This window comes from Triticum urartu, chromosome 7, assembly GCF_003073215.2.
Source record: "Triticum urartu cultivar G1812 chromosome 7, Tu2.1, whole genome shotgun sequence".
In the NCBI taxonomy this organism is placed as follows: Eukaryota; Viridiplantae; Streptophyta; class Magnoliopsida; order Poales; family Poaceae; genus Triticum; species Triticum urartu.
In genome coordinates, this window is record NC_053028.1 from 147102871 (window position 1) to 147119720 (window position 16850).

Sequence of the window (16850 nt, forward strand, 5' to 3'; positions counted from 1 at the left end):
ATTACTGGGTTTCCTAGGACCAAGAGAGGGAATAATGCCATCTTCGTCATGATCGATCGTCTTTCCAAGGTGGCCCACTTTCTACGTGTTCGTGAGAGTATCACCGCTAGCTAGCTAGCTGATTTATACATCTCCCGAATAGTGTCTCTTCATGGTGTCCCATTGGAAATTAACTCAGACCGTGGGAGTCTCTTCACCTCTCGATTTTGGGAAAGTTTCCAAAATGCTATGGGAACTCGTCTCTCTTTTAGCACTGCCTTCCACCCCCAATCAAGTGGTCAAGTAGAGCGAGTAAATCAAATTCTGGAAGATATGCTCCAAGCTTCTGTCATCTCATTCGGAATGGATTGGGAGAAATGCCTTCCATTCGCGGAGTTCGCTTATAACAATAGTTATCAAGCTAGCTTGGGCAAAGCTCCTTTCGAAGTTCTCTATGGACAAAATGTCGAACGCCTCTTAACTGGTCAGAAACCGGGGAAAGACAACTCTTTGGCCCGGATATGATCCAGGAAGCAGAAGAGCAGGTTCGCGTTATTCGTGAGAAATTGAAAACAGCCCATTCTCATCAAAAGAGCCAATATGACTGTAAACATAAGCTCATGACTTATGAAGTCGGAGAGAAGGCTTACCTTCGGGTCACTCTGTTAAAGGGAACACATCGATTCGGTATCAAAGGCAAATTGGCTCCTCGTTACATTGGACCCTTCTGCATTCTTGCCAAACGAGGAGAAGTTGCCTACCAATTGGAACTACCTCCACATCTTTCCAAAGTTCATGATATCTTCCACATCTCTCAACTCAGGCGTTGCTTCGCGGATCCTATCCGTGGAGTGGACCATGAAACGCTTGATCTACAAGATAATCTCACTTATCGGGAATATCCCGTTCGTATCCTTGATCAAGCCGAGCGTACCACTCAATGCCATAACATCAAGTTTCTCAAGGTTCAATGGTCACACCATTCCGAAAAGGAAGCCACTTGGGAAAGGGAGGATCGTCTTCGACTCGAGTACCCCACCTTCTTCCCAACGGATTCTAAATCTCGGGACGAGATTCTTTTGAGTGGGGGTGAGTTGTCACACCCTAGCTAGTTCATGCATTAGAGTGTTGCATCATGTTTAAATTTCCAGAAAACTGAAATGGGGATGACAGAAATCCCAGCACCCCCCTGGAACAAGTAGGGTTTACTAAAAACTTTTTCAATGAACCTGAAATGCCCTTCTAAAAAGTCCACCCTTTTTGTGTTGGGTTAAAACCTTTGACAAAAATGGTGCACACTTTTCTAGGACATCTTAGGGTCATTGCATTAATCCATATAGTATTTGCATTTGGGCATTTAAATGCTATAAAATAATTTAAATGCCCAAATAATCCTGAAAGTAATTTTAGGCTATTGAGAATATTTTCAAATGTGCCTCTGATTATTTCCAGGGTTTTTCTAAATGAAATAGTATTTTTACTATTTCAAAACACAAAACAGAATAAATAAAAACAGAAAAAGAGAGAGAAAGGGACTAACCTGGCTAAACCCCTAGCCGGCCCACCTGGCGGCCCAGCACTGTGCTGGCCCATGGCCAGTCAGCTGCTTCCTCTCGCCAGGCAGGCAGGCAGGGAGGTGAGCGCCGGCGTGCTTGGGCTCGCCACGGCGCCACCTGCTTGCCGCTCGCGCCCCTGGACGTCTGGACGACCTCCACATCGTCGCCCCTACCCCGCAGACCCCTCCATTCACCCCCAATGCCTCTCCCTCGCCCTCTCCCACCATGGCCGATGCCCCTGCCGCCGCACCGTCGCCGTAGCCGCACCCTCTGTCATCCTCACACCGCGCCGTCGTGTCCACGAGCTCTGCCGTCGTCGACTACGTCGAGCAGGCCGAGCCCCGAGCGCTCACCCGCTCTGGAATCGCCCCGACCTCGTCCTTCCCAACTCCGGCCACCGGAGATCCCCTTCACCGTCCCCGCCGCATCAGCTCGCCCCCGACCTTGCCGACTGCCTCGCCGTGACCCTCATGAGATCAGCCATCTCCCCATCCTCTCTGTTTCCTCTTTTGCACTCCGTAGCGACTGTACCATGCTCACCCGCACACGCCACCGCCCGCGCTCGTCGCCGGCGATGCTCCGGTGACCATTTGGTCCCAGGCATGCGCCCAACGCGCTCCCCGCATCACGTAGAACCCCCATAGCACCTCGCCGCACTCATTTGCGCACCACAGCCCCGTCCCCACCTGCACCCGAGCTTCGGCCGCCGCCAAGCTCGTCGCCGGCCCCACTCCGGCCGCGCCACCACCACGGTTGGATGCGGATGAGCGTCCGCGTCCCCTAGCTGTGCTCTGCGCGCCAAACGGCGCCTTGTAGGTGAATGCCGCGCTGCTCCGCCGCGTCTGGCCTCGCCGGCGGCTAAACGCTGGCGAGTTTGACCCCGTTTGACCCCGTGTGGGCCCAGGTTGACCTCTCCTGAGTCACTGACGTGTCGTCCATGCCCCTGTCTAATTAGAATTAGTTTAGTTAAAACTAATTATTTTAGTTAATAGGTTGACTCACTGACATGTGGGCCCAGGGCCTAACTAACCTAGTTTAGTGCTAACGAAACACTAACTAACTCTGTTAGTTAGTTGTTACACTGACAGATGGTGCCCACCGGTCAGGTTTGACCTGGGCTGGCGCCTTTGACTCGCTGACGTCACACTGACGCCAGGCTGACGCAGTAAATCCTTTTCTGGATTTATTCTTATATAGGAAATTTCAGAAAATAACCAAACCTTCTCAAATTCATAACTTTTAATCTGTAACTCCAAATGCAAATATTTATATATGGAATTTGATCAGAAAAATTCAATCTTTCCATCTGTAATGGTTTCATGCATGACAAAACACTTTAACCATACTGTTTGGGTGGAACAAGTTAAAACACTTATAATGCTTAATAACATAAGCTCCCATTTGAATCTTTGATTCAAATGGACCCAATTCAACTTGTTTCACATTGCATTAGGCGGGACACATCATATTGCCATGTCATAGCATGCATCATATTGTTGCATATTGCCATGTGATGATTGTATTCTGTGGTGTCTTTCATGGTAGGTTCTGCCTCCGAGGATATCTCCGAGTATCCAACTGAAGGGCAGTACCCAACTACTACTACATCAGGCAAGCAGCCCCATTGATCATATCGATACAATCCCATGTTCTCGCTTCTTCTCTCACTTACTGCATTAAGACAACAACGTTTCAAACTGCTGTGTGCTGCGGTAGTTCAACCCTTATCCTCTGCATGACCTGTCATTGCCACATTAACTAGATGAAACCCTCTAGCATGTGTAGGAGTTGATTGAGCCATGTATGTGTTTCCTACCTTGCTATGCCTGCTATGCTTAGAGTTGTGTCAGGTCTGGTTCATCAGGGTGATGGGCTAGAGTGAAATGTTTATGTCGGTAATGTGAGGGATGTGTTGAACATGTTTTGGTAAAGGTATCGATGAGAGGCCATGTAGGAGTACATGGTGGGTTGTTTCATTGAGCCCGTGCGTAGGCTGACATTAGGGGTGGGGTATGATACGGTAGATACACTGTGGCCGGGTATGCCGGGCGCCCGTTTGGCGTCTCGGGACCCTGTACACATCGTTTGGGTCCGTTGAGGACACCCCGGCCGGATTTCCTTGCGGATGGAACCCAAATAGGCGATAAACCTGGACTAGAGACTTGTGCGGTTAGTCAGGTCGTGGTCTACACCCACGTCGGCTTTCACTTGAAGTCTGCCGAGCACATGTCGTGTGCAGACGCTAAGTGGTGGAAACATGTTTGACAAAGTACACCCCTGCAGGGTATAAAACTATTCAAATAGCCGCGTCCATGGTAAAGGACTACTTGGTTGCCTATATAGTTCATAGACAAGTTAATGGTTACTACTAAAAGACTCAAGATAAGTGTGAGTACCAAGGATGGCCCTCTCATAGGATGACGAGGGAGGATCCCCGGTGGAGTATTGTGTTGGTGATTAGTGGACTCGTGTGCGAAAAACTATTTTACAATGGTGTATCATAGGATAGCTTAGCCAAGAGTCAAAGCTGGCTTGCTGCAATAACTCCACCACCTTCTTGAGAATGAGCATGTATAGTAGGTTCTGTTGTAAGACTTGCTGAGTACCTTTGTACTCATGTTGCTTTAATTACTGTTTTCAAATGACAACACCGCCCCCTCTGATGGGTTTTATGTAGACCACGACGTCGATGAGTAACTTGCCACCCAGGTGGTGATTCTGGCCATGGAGGGCCCTATGTAGATAGACATGCTTCGACAAGCCTTCTTTCCTTCTAGTGTCTGTACTCAGACTATGTGCTTCCGCATGTGCTTGTATGCTTGTATGCTTGTATGACTTGAGTGTCGGGTCATGTGACCCCTACCTGTATGAACATGTTATGTATGGCTCTCTGGAGCCTTTAAATAAAGTACTTGAGTTGTAGAGTTTTGTTGTGATGCCATGTTGTATTTACACATATCGAGCATATTGTCTGTATGATTGAAATGCTTGGTATGTGTGGGATCCGACAATCTAGTTGTTTATCCTTGGCAGCCTCTCTTATGGGGAAATGTAGTCTAGTGCTCCTTGAGCCATAGTAGTCCGCTACAGCCCGGTTCACCGGAGTCCTGCTAGCCCAGCACTACTTCTTAGGACACTTGACTGGCCGTCATGTGTTTCACTTCGTTCCTATGTCTGTCCCTTCGGGGAAATGTCACGCGGTGACATCCGCAGTCCTGCCTAGCCTGCTACAGCCCGGGTTTCTTGGAGTCCTGTTAGCCCAGTGCTACAGCCCAGATTCACACGCTGTTGACCGACATGCTCGATGTGATTCATGTATGCCTGTCCCCATATGTCTGTGCCGCTTTGGGTTCTCGACTAGCCATGTCGGCCTGGGTTCTCTGTCATATGGATGCTAGCGACAGTATCATATACGTGAGCCAAAAGGCGTAAACGGTCCCGGGCCATGGTAAGGCGACACCCGTGGGGATAGTGTGTGTGAGGCCACAAAGTGATATGAGGTGTTACCGGCTAGATCAATGTGACTTGGAATCGGGGTCCTGACGAGCGGTAACGTTTTTTTCACGAAATACAGAGGCCCTTTCGGTGGGTCCCTGATGTCAGGTGGAGGAATCATTATTTTGCGCGTAATAAGGAGGCATTTCCTTGCGTGCGGCCGTGGACCCAGCTGTCGGCCTCTCCACGTATAGTCCACTTCAGATGCATGTCGGTCGTTTACCATGTTGACCAGGCCGCGCCGAGAGCACCAGGGCGGTGGACGACAGTGAGGCCTAGGAAGGGAACGACACAGAGGCAGGGAAGACTCGGCAGTTGTTTCCCACACGGAGGGGAGTACGACTGTACGAGGGTTTACTGGTTCATCTGCCGTCGCCGGAGAATAACAGCAGGTGTGGGTGAGTAGAGGGATGTCTAGGCTAGCGATGGGAGTACGGTGGGCGGTGAGGCCTGCGCGGCAGCAGAGCCGGCCGCGGGGAGGAGGGAGCAGGCAGTCCCGCTGGCGCTTGCTGGAGCGGCTGGAGCAGGAAGAGCAGAGATTGAAGAAGCACGACGGCCGTTGGATGGCCATCCAACAGTCATTGCTTGTGCGTCAACCTCTTTTTAGGAAAGCCCCAAATCTGTGGAAAACAGCATACAACCCATCTGCCATTATTTATAATAATTTAACGCCCATTTGCTAATTATTAAGGTTTTTTTGGAGCCCATATTCTTTTTGTTAGCATTACAGCCCATATTGTGGCCACGGTTAAAAAAATATACGAAATTTTGCATATTTCGGTGCGGTCCGAACTGTTTTTAATCCCGAAATTTCGACTCACATTCAAACTGATTTTAAGAATAAATGTATATCAATATAAAATCCAACAAATTCTCCATGCATAAAAATTAATGTAATTTAAAATCTCGAAATGAAAAAAAAGATATTTGAAACTAATTGCCAGTTTGATGTGTTTTTAAAATGTACAACCCATTTCTCCTTACTGATGGGCCATTTTCTCTGCCAGCCGAATGAAAGCTGTCCTCGTCTTGAAAGATTTGCAGCCCAACAGGCCTGACAAAGCGACTTGGAAAATCACAAAAAAAACTGGGTTGTGGCCATGGACCCAGCTGTCAGCCTCTCCACGTACAGTGCTCTTCCGATGGAATGTCGTTGACCATGTTGACCACGCCGCGCCAAGAGCACCAAGGCGATGGACGATGGCGAGGCCTAGGAAGGGGATGACGTGGAGCCTGGGAAGACGTGACAGTGGATGCCCACACGGAGAGGAGTACGAGGGTTCACTGGTTCGGCTGCGGTGTGAGGCTGCCGTCGCCGCAGGGCCTGGCTAGCGGTGGGAGTAGTAGGGGGCGATGAGGCCTCAACGGCAGCACAGCCGGCCACTGGAGGCAGGAGCAGGCGATCTCCCCGGCGCAGGTTTGGGCGGCTGGTGCAAGAAGAGCAGCGATTGAAGAAGCAGCAGGACCGTTCGATTCAAATCCAACGGTTACTGCTGCTAGAATCGTTTGTTGACTAAGTTGACAAGCCCTGCATACGCGTCAACTTAGTAGGCCCACAGGTCAGCCTCTCAACCGGTGGGCCCCAGATGTCAGTGGGAGGAATCATTTTTTTGCGTAATAAGGAGGCAGTTGATTGCGTGCGGCCAGGACAGTAGAGGGAGTAGGGTGGGCCGGGGAAGCCTGCGCGGCATCATAGCGGGCCACAAGAGGAGGGAGAAGGCAGTCCCGCCGGTGCTAGTTTAGGCGGCTGGAGCAGGGAGATCAGAGATTGAAGAAGCACGTCAGCTGTTGGATGGACATCCAACAGTCACTGCTGCTAGAATCGTGTGTTCACTGACAAAGCCTTGCGTAAACAAGTCAGCCTCAAAATCTGTGGCGTGTACAGCCCATTTGCTATTATTTTTATAATTTTTACTCATTTTCTAATTCATATGGAATTTATTGCAGCCCGTTTTCCATTTTTAGAATTGCTGGCCATTTTCTGGTCAGTACCAGGGTCAAAAAATTAACTAAATATGTGGGAAATTTTGAAAATTCACAAATTTTTGCTGGGGGACAAAATATTCTTAATCAAAAAATTAATAGCCATACTAAAACAAATTTAAAAATAAATTAGTACTATGTCATGTTAAATCAAATGAAATACGTATAAGATATCAGTGAAGAACAAAAAAAAAGAAACTTATATCCCATTTGCTATAATTTTTTTGGAATTTTCAACCCCTTTTGATATTACTTTTAATAGACATTGACCATACTCTTAAGCCAGGCCGGAATGCATCCCTCCTCGTCTTGAAAGATTTGCAGCCCAGTAATTTGGGGAAAACAAATAGGCCTAGCTTGGGTATTCTTCAAAAAGAAATACTGGGCTACCTATTTTCCCAAAGAACTGGTGCATGAGCATTTAGCTTTATTTATTTACTTATTTATGTTTAGGGGACCATGAGCATGTACCTGGGCCGAATTCATGTGAGAGCCTCCCTTCCAGTTAATTATGGGCTTCTCTATTGGGCCTTCATCAGTGGGCTGCATGTTATCAACAAGTGGAAAATGTGTTCCGTACGAAAAATAGTATGTGCTACGTACGGTACTGGGCACTAAAGGATCGAACCATGCAACGACTTCCAAAACATTGTGTTTGTCGTTCTAACAACACATTTATTCAACCAACAGACGAAATATACTACTGATTGTACATTGAAAACAGCAGCAGCAGCAACCAGGGCTGGGGGTGCAACAGAAGCAGTAAGCAGGCCAGAAGAGTGAAGATGCAGCTCTCTCTTCCAAACCAAACATCAACCATCATTACAAAAGGGCTACCAAAAAAGAACAAGTGTATGCATCAAACTAAATAAAGATCCTACTACACCAAGTGTACGCATCTAACTAACTGGCTCAGTTAGACGTTACTATTTATTAAGCTGTGGAGATTGGCTGACGGCTTGAACCAGATGGGTGCCTGACGGGGGAAACTCCAGCCAGCAGGTCAAAGTCTGATACTTGCGACCCTCTCTCCTACTTTGGGCCGCAAAGCGTGGCGGCACATATCAGGGTATGGTGCATGCAGAGACGCATGGTACGCTGTGTACACACAGTTTGGACTAATGAATGAAACCACGATGCCATCATGATCCTTGCCGTCGGTTATCTCCTGGTTAATCGGATAATTCAGTCCGACAAACAGAGATCGTGTACCAAGGGTACTTACCAGCCTCCAGTCAAAAATTCCTGAAGGCCCAGAGAAGCTGGGATCCTGCTCAAAGACCTTGCAGTGACTGTGATTGTATTCCACGAAACAACACGTCCGGTACGTGCGAACGATCATCAATCTTTCGTTGTCGTCTGATCGAGCCAGGAACCACCTACAACTGCCATGCCGCTTTTCTTTGAAAGGTTATGGGATTAGGAAGGGTAGGGACACCAGGCAGCCTAGAACATCATATCAAGTTGGAGTCAAATAAAAAAGGGCTCTTGATTTAGTCAATCTTAAGAACAACATGTTATGAGCATGAATATTTTTCAGCAAATGTTAACAGTAATATAAGCAAGCCATCATGATATTATAGGAAAGTAACATACTGCTGTAACAGCCGTTTGTAGTGATGACTGGAGTAGGCCAGCAATACGTCCAGCCATAGAAGGAGTCGACAGCGTAAATGAAGCCCTTGTGTTCAATGGCATCAGAGAACCATGGAGGATGTATGATCCTGCGATGGACGTGCAGATTTATCCACTTACCGTAGTGACCTGTCAGATAGGCGAGACCGCGGTTGAAGAACGCAATTAGCCTGAAGTCTTTATAATTCGCAGATCTTGTGGGCACTTGGCAGATTACAACCTTGAGCAAATCAAACTTGGTATCATGTTGGCTACTGTAAGATTCTGAGTATTCTGGGCCGCGGTGCCAAAGCAGTGCAGTGTTAATCGAAGGAAGGGGGATCAATCGCCGGGTGTATACCTCCACGAGCATCCAGCTGCCGCGACCGTCGACGAGCACCATCCAAGACGTGTTCATGCCGACCCAGTACATACCGTTAATGTAGTTGAGGCTGACGGGGATCGGATCACAGTCAAGGGGGTTGATGCTCGCCACCCTACGATCGTTATGCTGCGTGACACGCTGTTTCTGAAGATCAGGCAGCATCAGCAAGCAAGGAGCTGGCTTACAAAGCTCCGGCCTGAGGGCTTTGAGTAAACGGTACATCCCCGACGAGCACGCGGCGAGCGGCATGGTACTCAGATTGTCCACATGCGAAACAATGAGCTTGATTACCTCTGTGGGGAGCGAATTCCAGCCACTCTTTCGGCGGAAGTTGCTCGGTTCTTCCATTGTTAGTGCTTGGGTTTCGGACGAGGGGGGGAGGCGCCTTAGCGGGGATGGAAGATTGGACGAGATTATGTGCGGACAAAGATGGAGAAGCGAATATGTGATGCGGGAAGTGGACAGGTGATGATGACTACAGCACGCCGCTTGACTTACGAGACACATACCAGCAGCGTAGGGTCATGTCGATGCCAGACAACTTGCTTGAGTGATCACAGTACTGGTACTCCCTACAGTGCTATGCCCTAACTTGCTTGAGTAGAGTAGCAGAGTAGGACTCTGCTCTACTACTAGCACCGGAGGAGTAGTATATTCTAATCTAAAATAGTTACAAACTTCAATGCCCGAGCGTGGAACGACTACAAACCGTGCTCAAAGACCGTGTCTACGTGGTGTTTGGACATGGGCGACAACCTCAACGCCAACGATGCTGCTCCCGTTGCACCGTATGTGTTTCTGTCCTTCCTGTTCGAACTCCAAGGAGGTTCACCTGGACATACGCATTATCGAGTTAAATGTTGATCATTAGTCTTCGCTCAATGTAATCCGCTGTCTAAGCATGTGGAGACTTCCATGCAGGATCTTGCTCTATTGGAGTATCGCACATGAATAAAAGTGTATCCGTTTATGGTTTAGTCTAGAATCTTCCATGTATGAAGTTTTACTACAGTACTGGTGAAAGACTTACGATGAACCATTTCTTACATCTCCACTGCCCGCTTGCAAGTCATCCTGATTTAATCCCTCCGTCTAGGTGTATAAGGGCATGGTTAATATTACTTAATAGTATAGCCAAGTGTTGACTATAAGAAAGTGCCATGTCATTTGTAGCCAACATGTATAACAATCGATACTCAAAAACTAATTCTTAAAGATCATTTCTTGCAAAGCACAATAAGTGTTATTTCTTCACAAGTTCTGGATGCAGGTTGAACAGTTGAACGGTTTTGTTTGCAAAAGATACCTTTTTATCTATTTCACCCGGATGTTTGTGAGCTCTAGAGATGAAATAATATCCGAAGAAACCTATCGATACCCGTTACACATGAGATGACCCCCACATCCTTTGTCAAAATAAACAACTCCCCGATCAATGCATTTCACTCTTCGGTGCAACGCACGGGCACCTTACTACTCCCTTCGGTCCTTTTTAGTCTGCGTTTAAGAAAAATCCATTATCCCGCAATGCTCTTTGTATTAGCGTATTGGGGCTGTTCTTTCCAACTTTACCCCTCTTTTATGTTCGCTCGCACGCATGCCTGCAGTTACTCCCATCTCTCTCTCCCATGCATGTCCTTCGCGCCTTCCCAAGGCAGCCAGCTGCCTACCTCTTACTCTCCTCCCCAGTCCCCACCGGTCCCATCTCACCTTCCCATTCTCCCATCTCTGCTACATCCCGTACATCTCCATGGATGAAATGCACCCATCGTGGTTGTGGTAGGATAGCCAACCCTAGTGAGACCATGGATGAAAGCTTTCTTGACGTGGACGACATCGAGCTCGCGTACCAAAGCGTGCTCCCACTCGTGGACGATGACGCACTTGTGGAAGATGGGGCGCTAACTGACGACAACGTGTTGCAGCTAGGTGATGTGTTCCAGGTGTGCGGCGCGCCCGCGGATGGCGTCGCACTCGTGCAAGGCAGCGTGCTCGCAGACTGCAGCATGCACTTGGATGACGGTGGCGTCCACGCGCTTGAGCACGTCGTACGAGTGCTGGTCGAGCTGCTAATCTATGGCGGGCTGTACAGTTTAGGAGGGAGTTGAAAATTTTGGCGGAAAGATTTCATCTGCCAAAATTAAACGAATTGTTTTGGCTCCAATTCCAACAGTATCAAGCGACGATTCTGTTCTTCTTGCCTCAGCGTTCTTCATGTCAAACGCCATGCAATGGGTGAGAGATTGGTGCGAATGCTAAGAAGATTTTGCACAGAGAGAGACACAGAGAGAGAGACACATGCGCCTGCATGCAGAGATTGAGCAGAGAGAGAACCCGCATGCATGCAGAGAGGTGGACAAAAGGAGAACGTGGGCGCCAGAATACAGGGTGTCGAGCCAATCGTTGCATGCGCACAATAACTACCCAGCGTCCCTTCTGTAGCAAACCAGGGGCAAAACAGTCTGATTTTTGCTACTCTCTCCTCTCCTTGGTATGCGGGCTAAGCATAGAATGCAAAGAAAAAAGGACCGGAGGGAGTACTCTAGATTAGTATGACCAAAAATTGAACTAACATTATATATAGTACGATAAATGTTGATGCATGTCACCTAAAATTATATCATTCAAAACTATGTTTAAATACGAATCCAACGATATAGTTTTTGTTAACATGCACTAACATTTTTTAGTTAAATCTTTAGTCAAATTCAATGGGGGACTAATAAACCAAGACCGATGTAGTACAAGTGTAGAGGGTGGCACTGCACGGGAGTCTCACCTCTCACCCCGCTCGTGGCGCGGCTGTAAAGCCGTCATATCACAAAACCCAACCACTCCCAGTAATAAGTGGCCTGGTAAAATAAACGGACAAGCAACCATCACATCCCTCCGTCTTTTTTGCATTTCATCTCTCTGCATTTACTTTCTCTGGTTCATCTCGCACACTCGATCCCTAGCAACTACTCCTAGGGCCAGTTCTTTTGGCAGCTTCCCCAGCTTTTCCCACAAGGCGCCTCACTCATTTATTTGGGCTTCTAAACTACTACTCCATCCTGGTTTATTCCTCACCATTGTAATTTGTGCTAAATTTTGACCAAAGATTTAACTGGTTTATTCCTCACCATTGTAATCCCTCCGTCTAGGTGTGTAAGTCATCTTATGAAAACCAAATAATCCCAAAACACTTAGGCGCGGTGCATTAACTTCTACCTCGTTTCTTGTTTCTTGACATATCAACCAATAAGAGATAAAGAGTGTGCGTGCTTTTAATGACTTGAGATATCAAACACGACATGCAGTGGTTAGTTCATTGCATGCAATACTATTAATTAGCAAATAAACATTAATGTTTCTCGTTTTCTCCTCCTCCCTGGTCACGGTGCACAGCCTAAGATGACTTACTCACCTAGACGGATGGAGTAGTGCATGTGACATGCACTAACATTTGGGAATTTGCATGCCTTTCCAACCAGTGAGATACTCCGTACAAAGTACGACTGAGAAATAACCACAGAGAAGGAAGCTAAAAGTAAACAATCAAACAAGCATTTTTGCATTTGTTTTGCATTGAATCGTTTCACAAGCTTGACTAGTGTTGTTTTTCTACTTTTACAAAAACCGCATCGTAATGTTAAAACGTGCATTTGCACGTACATAAGTAATAGTATTACTCCCTCCATCTAGGTGTATAAGTCTTCCCTCCTTCTTGGTCACGGTGCACAACCAAAGATGACTTATTGACTTGGACGGAGGGAGTAGCACAGTCTGCAAGCATATATCAAGAGAGACGTGTAGTGAGATAGTATATAGTAAAGTTTGTGCTATATGCACGTACTTGCAAAATGCGTACGAATACACAAGGTTTCCAAACTTTCCCTTTTACATACTTAATTAAGGATGCTAAAAATTCCTGAACGTTCGGGATTTATCATTTGCGTCCCAAAACTAATGAGATCGCCTTACGAAACAAAAATTATACTCCTCCTAAAAGCCACGGCGCTCGCAGGAGCGCTTGCGGCGCGCCATGAGTGCCCTGGTGCGCGACCGTTTCCCAGTGCGCCGACACAACGCCTCTTCCTCAGCCTCGCAACTCGCGAGGTGCTGATTGGCGGCTTGCCGGCGGGCGAGCGCGATCTCACCGGTGTGGTGATCCGGCGCAAATAGGTACTCCTCCTCGCTGGAAGCGTGCACCCGGTCCACGTACCACCAAGCGTAGATGAGGCGCTTGGGACCGACTGCACTCAGGGCGTCGGCACGGGCGTCCTCCGCCACCCTCACGTCCCTCGCACGAGCCTTCTGCCAAAGAGCCAATCGCCTGACTCTCCCGGACGTGACATAGGCCTCCCAGGCAGCTTGTTCCGTGCTGCGCTTCTCTTCCTTGGCCTTCTTCTCCGCCTCTATTTTGGCGCGCTCTGCTGGAGGCAAAGCCTCCCACAAGGCGACATCCATTTCTTTCCAAAGCTCCTCAAGGCTGGCGGGCTCGGCGGGCGGCGCGGCGTTCTCCTCATAGCGGGGAACCGACGTGTCCTCCGGCGCGCGTGCTGGCGAGGTTGGGAATGCCGACACGTCCACCTCGACGCGTCGCGGCGAGGAGCGGAACACCGACGCGTCCTCCTCGACTAGTGGCGGCGAGGAACGGAACAGCGACGCGTCGCGTTGCGGCGAGGAGCGGAACGTCGACGCGTTCTCCTCGACTAGTGGCGGCGAGGAACGGAATAGCGATACGTCGCGTAGCGGCGAGGAGCGGAACACCAACGCGTCCTCCTCGACTAGTGGCGGCGAGGAACGCAACAGGGACGTGTGACCGTCCTCGCGGTGCAGCGAGGAGCTCCTAGGGATTGGGAGGGGCGATGCCATGGTGGTCGACGTGAGAGGGAGGGGGAGGAGATAGCGATGAACGTGAACATGAGAGGAAGGAGATAGTGATGTCGTGGGAGGCGCAGTATTTATATCGAGCAATGGCACACCTACGTAAGATATGGACTGAGCTACACTGACTTAACTACAGGTCCAGTTGCGTCACTGACATGTGGGCCAGACCCCTGTTGGGCCCATATGTCAGTGACCCAATGCACCTGCAGTTAAGTAACAGCTACGTGGGCATATTTGTTGGAGTAAATTATGGGGGAGCGAAGGGGTGGAAATATTGCTGGTCACAAAGGGTTGGACGAGCGTGGGGGGAGGAGAGTCATGCATGTAGATTTTTTCACATGGGGTGGAGTGGTGGGGTTGCCGGAGGGAGAAGGAGAGTTTGGCAGGCATATTGGTTCCACACATGGAGAGGAAAAGATTTGGAGACGAACGGGCTTCCTGCATGTATGGGGAACGGTGCATAATAAGTCATCTTGCATGCCGGGCTAGGTATAGTCTCAAGTCATTAAAAACATACACGCCCCACACATGTTCATATTTCAAGGTGCACTAAGTTATTGCATGCGATGATTAAGGCTGGCCATAATGGTGGTATCTTAGCTGGTATCATGCACACGGGAATAGCAAACATGCTGATGTGGCAAAGAATTAAAGAAGAGAGGGGGGTTAGTGGGGGGTTAGAGTAACTAGTGTTCATGCATGAATCTCATTTTCCATTCACATTTTACAAGTAAAATTCATGGACAAACTTTGACCCAAAGTATGATGGGGACTAGTAAACCATAATGGAGGTAGTAGTTTTTTAATCAAAGAAGGGTTTCCCCTTCCGATTTTCATTACTGAAAACCAGCATCTAAATCTAAACCATAGTATTTGCCCTAGAACTACCAGGCTCAACATCTCGCAACATAAACCCATACAACCTCCATCGCAAAAAAATCATACAACCATACGCCAAGGAGGTACGTAGTACTATGAATTCCATTTTCGCTCCATACCAATCGTTCTAAAAACTACTTACTACTTATAACGCGCCATTGAAAGTCGGAACTCTTAACCCTGCTAAAAAATGATATTTTAAACGTCGCTACTCGATCTGTGGCAACTGGTGAGCCACCGCGCTGCAAGTCGTTCAGCTGTGGTCCCGACCATCAACTCCTGCGGATCTAATTATCACGCGAGCTGACTATTCCTACAAAGGTGCTCCACCATGTACCCGGTACCTGCGAATGCAGCAATTGTGCACCTAGAGTTTTAGGGTTTATTTGTTAACGTCGCCTTTACGTAACACTCGTGTGTGCGAGACAGCGAGAGGCCGACTGCGTGTGTGCGCCTCTTCTCTTCGTATATGTACTCCACCGTTTGTCTGGTGTCCAAAAAATTATAATAACTACTAGCAATGTGCCAATGCGTTGCCACACGATCAAAGTAGATTAATAGATATTCACCGATTTGATAGAAAAAAAGTCTAGTTTTGAAATACGTATATCAGTAAAAATATGTTATGTTTCACTCAAAATATATTCCTTTGGCGGTTTTGATGAGATAAGGGAGGAATGTTGTTGGTTTCAAGATTCGAGAAGTGGTATATGTCTAATTTCTACTCTTACTAGCAAGATGCCCGTGCGTTGCACGGAACATCAAGATCTTGTGGGAGAAAAGGATGAACGAGGGAAGGCCTTATCTGCAAATGTGGTGAAGAGTGCGGGTAAATTGCCGTATTTTCCTTCCTATCTGTCAGATATAAATCAAATGACCTACATTGCAGGATGGCAGGCCCACCATCATCACCAACTCTATTTTTATCCCTACTCTTATAAAAAGCATTGTCGGTGATGATCGTGTGCCTTCCATCCTACAATATAGGCCGCCCGATCTATATCTGACGGATAGGAAGGAAACTATGGCAATTTTGCAAAAAGATACCCACACCCCTCTCCACATTTGCAAATAAGGCCTTCCCTCGTTCATCCTTTTCCCCCACAAGATAAACTACTCATACAAATGCATCTTGATGTTCCGTGCAACGCATGGGCATCTTGCTAGTTGTTGCAAAAAGCCCATGTGTGTGTGAGAGAGAGGGAGAGTGGAGGAGTACAGGGTGCATGTGTGACAAAGACATAAGGAGTGTGTGTGCGATAGGTATCAGCTTAAAATGAGCCGATAGTGTGTGTGTGTGTGTGTGCACGATCGAGAGGGCGTGTCTCAAGAAGGGAAGAAAAATCTACATAGATACAAGGAGCGGGAGAGAGACATGTATGCGATGGTGGAAGCACGAGTGTGCGGGTGTATAAACCTATCAAGAGGCTAGCTAGTTGATAAATGTTTGTGAGAGAAATAAGAGTCAGGGTGCGAAAGTGAGAGTTTTGTGTGTGTGTGAGAGAGAGACGGTAGTCGGGAAGGGGAGTGGAAGTAGGAGTTGTGTGTGTGTGTCTATGAGAGAGAGAGAGGAGACGGTAGTCGGGGTTGTCTGATCAGTAAACAAATGAATAATTTCAGTCTAGGATGGAGACGAAAAGGAGACCGCAACAAATGTTGTGTCTACAGGAGAGAGAGAGAGTAATTTTAGTGGTATGAGTCATATGTAGAGACATATAGGGTATGCGAGAGAATCCCATAGAGAGAAAGACAAAGTGAAAGATGAGTGGCAACTGTGTGTGTGGCGGTGAAAAATAAAGCTTAGGTACCGAGTGATACCAGAGAACAGTAGAGACGTGAGACATAATGAAAACAGTGTAATGTATAATGATAGGGAGAGTGTGACACTTCTCAAGGGAGACGTCGAGAGACCATGTTTGCGAGGATAGGAGAAACATGAAGTGAGCGTGCGGATGAGCTGGAGAAAAGAGAGTGATAGCTACCTGAAGGAGCATGCATGCGAGAGAGATGGGTGTGAAAGGAGTGAACAAAAAAGGGATCAAATATTTGAATTCGAGATGATGATATATGTAATCCATGCTCGAACC